Here is a 7,534-nt window from a genome sequence, read left to right on the forward strand (position 1 = left end):
ACAGGTTACCAAGAATAAAGCAAGATTAGTCTGCAAAGGATATGCACAAGTTGAAGGAATCGATTTTGAAGAAACATTTGCTCATGTTGCCAGAATGGAAGATATCAGGGTGTTTCTCGCATATGCATACTCGAGAAAAATCAAGGTCTACCAAATGGATGATAAGTCAACCTTTCTAAATGGTGAATTGGAAGAAGAAGTTTACATTGAACAACCCGAAGGTTTTTTGCTCACTGGCAAAGAAAACTACGTTTGCAGATTAAAGAAGGCACTATATGGTCTCAAGCAAGCTCCTAGGGCTTAGTATGCTCATCTTCATAGGTACTTACATCGACAAGGATTCAACAAAGGAAGCACTGACAACAATATCTATGTGAAAGTGGATCAAGATAACCTAACGGTTATCGAGGTATATGTGGATGATATAATATTTGGAAGCAATGATGACAGATTAAGTAAAGACTTTGCCATAAAAATGCAAAGTTATTTTGAAATGTCTATGCTTGGTGAGAATAAATACTTTTTGGGGCTTCAGATTTCTCAGTGGGATAAAGGAATATTCATGTATCAAACCAAGTACATCAAGAAAATGCTCAAAAAATTTCAGATGGAAGATTGCAATCTAGTCCTTACCCCTATGATAACATGTTGCAAGTTAAGCTTAGAAGATTCTTCAAAGGATGTGGACCAAAGGTTTTATAGATCCATCATTGGTAGTCTCCTATATGTGATAGTCTCTCGACCTGATGTGATGCGGGCAGTTGGACAAGTAGCAAGATTCCAAGCAGCACCAAAAGAATCTCATATTATTGCCGTCAAAAGAATTCTTCAATATCTTAAGGGCACAGTGGAATATGGTCTATGGTATCCCAAAGGAAATGATCTGGTTATCCAAGCTTATACAGATGCAGATTGGGCAGGAAGTGTTGATGATCGTAAGAGTACCAGTGGAGCAAAATTCTATCTAGGTGGCTGTCTTGTCTCATGGTTAAGTAAAAAGTAGTCTTCAATCTTGTTATCCACAGCAGAAACAGAATATATCGCGGCAGCAGCTTGTTGTACACAAGTTCTCTGGATGAAGCACACTTTGCAAGATCTTCAAGTCAAGTTTGATGAGCCTATTCCCATCTTTTGCGATAACACCAGTACCACAGTATCTCCAAGAATCATGTGATGCATTCCAAAATGAAGCACATTCTGATTAAATATCATTTCATTAGGGAGCAGGGTGCCGAAAAGAATATCAAGCTTGAATATGTTGGCACAAAGGAACAAACCATTACCTCGTGAATAATTTGAGCATCTTCACCAAAATCTTCAGATTCTCGCAAGCTTTCATTAGACTCTTTCTCTTATCTACTCAAGTAGAAAGGGGTGGTGAAGGTGTATACAGGTCCGCAGGATCGTTGTTTGTCAAGGGGAGTTACCCTTTGGCATTGATGACAAAGGGGGAGAGAAGGCAGTAGGAAGAGGTGTCATTATTGCAAGGGGAGTAGTTGTGTTGCCATCAATGCCAAAGGGGGAGATTGTTGATCAGTGGTTGTCATTGATGTCAGCCCAAGAAGCACCAGGGGCTACTCTGATCTTGCAAGGGAATTTTGACTTGAACACTCATCTTATTTTTCGTCAAATATCTTCTCGATTGATTCTACTCGTCGATATTTTTCCATTGATATATGGTATGCCTCCGAGTTCTTCACGGTTTGAGATTTATTTTTGTTTGAAGTTAGTAACCCCAGTTAGTGGGCTAAAACCCTATGGGATTGTGTCATGGCACTCAAAATTGGTTTTGGTCATTGAATAGTCAATAATTAATAATGTTTTTTTCTCCTAAAATCCCTCCAACGTTCACTTTTTTAGGACCCTCTCAACTCAAGACATTCATATAAATAATGACCCTCATATCCTCCCCTAATAGGGATTTTGTGGCTTCAAACAGGTCATCGTGGCATTTTCGCTATAACTTTTTTCTGTGAAGCTTTAGAAGCTGAAATTAAAACCCATTTGAGCTGAAATCTTGATGAACCTTGTGACAGAATTTCAGATCTTGGTTCTCTATATTTTCGGAGATATGTTCTGAGGAAATTAGGGTTTTTGCAAGCTCCCGAATTCCATGTCAAATAAGTTACGTTGGGAAAATCGACATAACTTTCTCTCTGAGGATTGGATTCAAATTTCGTAAATAGTCACATAACGACGACGGACTGTAGTTGTTGAGTATCATTTTTAGGGCCGAATGTTGCAACAATGAAACATGGCACTTTGTAAAATTTATCTCTACTGAACCAGTCTATAATCAGGTCATCGTGGGAGATTGAGAATAATTCTTTCTTGAAGAATCCAATCTTGATCAGACCTATGGGTTTGGAAATAGGACTCAGAGGGCTACCACAGGACAAAATTTCAAACCCTGGAGATCCGAAATCACATAGATACAACAGATTCAATATCAAGCTCCTAGAAGGCAAGAAAAAGCATGCATTCAAGGATCACTGCAATAAGGACCACACATCAACAGTCAAGGGTAAGTCTCCTATAGCAAGGTATGTATGATTAGTGTTTACATTTGAATTTTGAGTATCATCTCTGACATATGTTTTTGCAGGACAACGTAAGTATATACAGGGTCTCGATTATATCTCTATGTCTTTATATGTCACAGTTAGATTTTCGGATGTCCTATTCTTGATACTACACATTTGATGCTACATATTCTTGATGCTACACCAAGTCTAATAAATGTATATGATGTTGTAAGTTGATGTTACTTGTCTTTTCATATTTGATAGAATGGTCTCTTTTGTTGTACTTAGAACTTGGTCCATCACAAGTCTAGGGTCTATGATCGGTTTTTATTGTATATATCTTTAGGTAAGTTTTGGATATAGTCTTGCATAGATTCCATACCTATATCAAGAGTGGGAGTCTTTGTCTACTGATGCAACAAGTCAACAACAAAATTGACAAGCACACTTCAGGTACGCATTGTAATTTTAATTTTTATTTATTCATTATTATGCACTTACATGTGTTTTGCGGGGAGAGGTAAGTTGAATGGTATTTTGTTTTGTTTTGGGATTGGTTTCGCAGGGAAAATTTTTCATGCATGTAGAAGAAGACTCAAATACAACTTCAAGCAAGAATTAAAGAGCAGAAGTATCAAATCAAAGAAAGCATTGCAGTGAGACATCCTTTGAATACATGACATTCATCCGTATATTGTGAAGAAGTGTCAAGGCCAAGAGTCATCATTGTAAAGTTGTAAAAGAGTCATTTGTAAAAGTGTCATCATTGGAAGAGTCATTATTGTAAAAGAGTCAATCTGCCTAAAGTCGAAAAGGTATTATTGGGAGGTATAGGAGTCTCTGTTGGGATGATGTCATGGTTGGGTTGCAGGTCATAGTGTGATTGGGTGTTCGGTCAAAATCAATGTAAATAATATTGTATCATGGATCATTGTCCCTGGTACGGGAATCCACACTCTTGTCTCATTTCAGTCATTATAGGGTGGCAGGGAGGTGTTAGGCAGGTGTATGAAGTCACGTACAGGTTGAGGCCTGTGAGCACTTCAGGGTGGTAGGGTGGTGCTAGGGCGAGTTGTGGCTTGCTAGGGTGTTGGGGCATCCATTCATTTGATTATTGAAGAAACCAAGGCATTGGGGCGTCCTTCCAGTGGGAGATGGAGAAGAATGAATTTCTAGAATTCTAGGAAGTTGTTGCTTTCATTTCAGTTGGGGCTAAAGATTAAAGAATTTATTAGAAAAGCGTTCGATGGTTTTTGACCGGGAGGGGGTTTTCCACCTAAAAGTCTTGTTCCTACTGTGTTCTTTTATTTATTGTTATTACTGCATAAACATTAATAATAATTGAAGATTAACTAATGCTCTGAAAAGATTTAAAAGTGTTAATAGCTAAGGAATATTGATTCACCCCCCCTCTTAGTATTTCCAACATCTCACATAATCGTGCAATAGTAAAACTGATAGCTATCAAAGGAAGTCTCTCTATGGTTTTCATATCAATTCTCCCATTTTTGAGAGCATCTCCTTGAAAGCAATGTTGCACTAGATAAGTGGCAATTGTTCCACCACCTTGTCTATGTCCATACAGAGAGATGTCCACTCCACAGTGTGGGAACCCAGACAATAAATAAATGTCATTGGCATCAATAGTGAGTCTATGGTCTCCAATCACGAAGCTTTCTTCCTGTACATTCCACTTTCTCAGCATCCATTCCAATAAATCTAAATGGGCCTTCATTCTTTGGCCTATAATGTCTCTACGTGGTTTAAAGAAGTTATATCTTCTTCTTCATGTTCACACTCTATCCACTCCATTTTTGTAGCTCAAAACCCTACAAATAAACATGGAGAATCATTTGAAGACATTGTGGTAATTTTTTGCAAAAAAATGGGTGTTTTTCATTAATTTTTCAAATCCCTCTGCGTTGTATGCAGTCACTTTTGGAAACTAGCGCAGATTTGTGTGGTTCTAGCCCTAGAAACTATGCACATCTCATTTTTCTGTGTTAAAAAATAAGTCGATGTGTGTAAGCCCAATGAAGATGAATTGTGCACACCGAGGGCGATTTTTTGATTTGATAAACCCCACCCTCTGCCCCCCCAAAACACACACACACACACACACAGAGTCAAATGCAAAATCAAAACAAAGATATTGGAGAGATGGTTTACTTGGAGAAGACTGCTCATGGTTTGGTCCAATGGTTTGCCCAGAATCTGTCTCTAAAGTTCTTGGGGAAAAAATACACTCTATCACTCTCAAATGGTAAAAAGTTTTTACTTTTTGGGATTTTTATATGTTTTTAGGCCCATTAAAATATTATTTTTTGCCTATTAAACTCTAAAATCCAATTTTTAATGTTTTAACTATATTTTTTAGCAATGACGATACTTTTTGAGTTTAAATGTGTACAACGCAAGCTATTTACGAAAACAAATCATTTTGGCAATGAGTATATTTTTATCACTTTTTCGAACTCGTACAAACATACAAAAAAGTGAGACCAAGAGTTCTCTTTACGCCATTTTCAGACTTCCTAAACATGAAAAAATCGTTGAGTATTTGACTATTCGAACTCGTAAAAGTAAATGAACAGTCGTTTATTCAGTATAAGTTTAACCCTTTTACAAATTGAACTAGATTAGTTACGAAAAAGGTATATGTTGACTAATCATGGTCAATAGAGTTTTCTCCTTCATTATTTTACCCTTTTTTGGGCTTCAGAGACTAAACTTACAAAAAAGGACATTGTGGAGTTTACTTAAGTTTTTCTCCTGACTCCCTAAAACTGAAAAACATTGAGCTTTACTTTCTCCGGGCTCATTAAAATTTTACGTTGAAAGAATTGAACGAGTTTTCTTTTTGTGTCTTTTCAAACTATTTAAACATGAAAACATCATCGATTTACCCCTTCACTAGACTCGTAAAACTTACACAGTGCAGGACTCGTGCATCATGACGGGATTGAACCACTCCTTCCTAAAGTTCGTTAAAAATACTCCAAAGGAATCATCCATAGGATGAGCCTACAGGACAAAGCACATGTTATCTTCCTCAAGCTTGCCAAAAGTAAAGAGGTACTTGTCAGTAATAGTGGGGGGAAATTGGAAAGAACCTTTTTTTTGTATTGTAAAAGGCAGTATGTTGCTCTTGAACATGACACTCTATCACTTTTGTGTTCGGATTGGGAAATCCATTTGTCTCTTAATTGACAATACCTCATTGAAAGTCTCCAGATGGTTTTGGGTATTGTTTTTTTAGTCAAATGATGGCAAGTCAGAGTGTCATGTCACCAATATGTTCAAGAGAACTCCAAGCTCAGTCAAAACTACTTTGTTATTCATAACCTTCAATCATGTCGACCATCCCTAAGTCAGTGTTGGATTACTCGAAATTGTTGTTCTTCAAAAACTTGATATGAGTTTTGTGTCGTAGGCCCTCTTGCAACAGGTTGTTTCCTATCAACTTCAACTCATTATCTAAGAAGTTGATCTAGCAGCCTTCAATACCTTGGAGTCTGCATGCAAGTTTCTCGCTTTTGACAACAAGTTCTCATTATTGACCTTCGATCTAATGATTCTATGAGTGTTCGACATCAACACATCTATTCACACTTCATAGATTGTACTGAAGTACCTTGAGAACCATTGTCATTATTGGTGGTTTTTCTCGCATTTATTAATGATTCACATCATTGACCAGTAATCAAGTGGTTTCTACCATGTTCGACTATGAGAACTTCACTCGCATGGTTAGATTCGTACTATGTATCGAGAGATGGAGATCGCGACCCTGGATCTAGTTTCATCCATCTAGGGTGAGTGGAGTTATTAAATATTCATGATTGGAAACCTAGATCCACTGATGGTTGCGTCCATACTGTCTTTTATTGACATGGATCTTCAGATGTATTTTTGTACTAGTCCTTTGAGACATTTATACTCTGAGTATGGAAATGCATACCTCAGCGATGACTTTATTTTGCATTGAAACATTTGATTGATTGTTTCAGGTATCCAACTACAGTCTCTAACGTGAACCTTGGCATGATAAAGTGTTGTGGTCATCAAACATCTTTTTTGACTTTGCACTTTATGGGGCAATCTGTTACACATCATTTTGTCACATTAAGGAAATGACTATCGGTTTGGATCTTTCAATATCCATCAAAGGATTCCAAAGCATCCCCTTGTGAGGATAGAACCCAAACAATCCCAAAGAGAATGAAATTCCTGGATATCAAGGCTAAAAAACCTATTTTTGGCTTCCTGCGCAGTTCCTTAGTCCATTAGAAACTGCATACGCATAAGAGACCATTAGAAACTGCACAAAAGTATGCTCTGTCTGACACTATGGCATGTGCACATGACTTAACACAAGTAAAAAGTAAAGTTTAGAAGCTTTGTTAGTCGAATCTTTCCCGGCTAACAGCTTCGAATGGATGCCTACTCAAGCCTTATCCCTCCCATCATGAAGTTACTTCCCTTTCTTTGTGGAACCACTATCCCACCATTTTTGGATCTCATCTTTTAGGAAATGGATCCAAAACCTCCTCCTCTTGGTCTATAAATTAAACACAGGCCAGAGGATTGAGGAGGACTATTGAAGGTAGTCTTATGCTACGAAAATAAGGCTAGGAGGCTTTTCATCCAAGGAGAGGATTGGAGATTGTGATAAGAGACTTGTAACATCAAGGCTTTGAGGTTGTAAGTTTGTTCTCTATTTTATTTAATAAAAAACAATTGTTCTTTCCTAATTATGTCTTTGCTGATATCATTTGTGGGATTCCTTGATCACTCACATAGGTTATGATTGGTTATTGATTCAATTTATGATATAGATGTTTAGTTCATTTATCTTTTATTCTATATATTAGATGTTTTGATCCTTTGTGTGTTTCTGTCTATGAAAATATCCTTCGAAACATCATGGAGAAGTTATAACATAGTTACGGATGAAATGGGAACCATTACCTCAAAACGAGTACTTGAGCCCAAAACCCCCAAAAAAA

Source organism: Pinus tabuliformis, chromosome 8 (genome assembly GCF_031772625.1).
Source record: "Pinus tabuliformis cultivar Carrire ecotype Pingquan chromosome 8, CPIR1, whole genome shotgun sequence".
NCBI lineage: Eukaryota > Viridiplantae > Streptophyta > Pinopsida > Pinales > Pinaceae > Pinus > Pinus tabuliformis.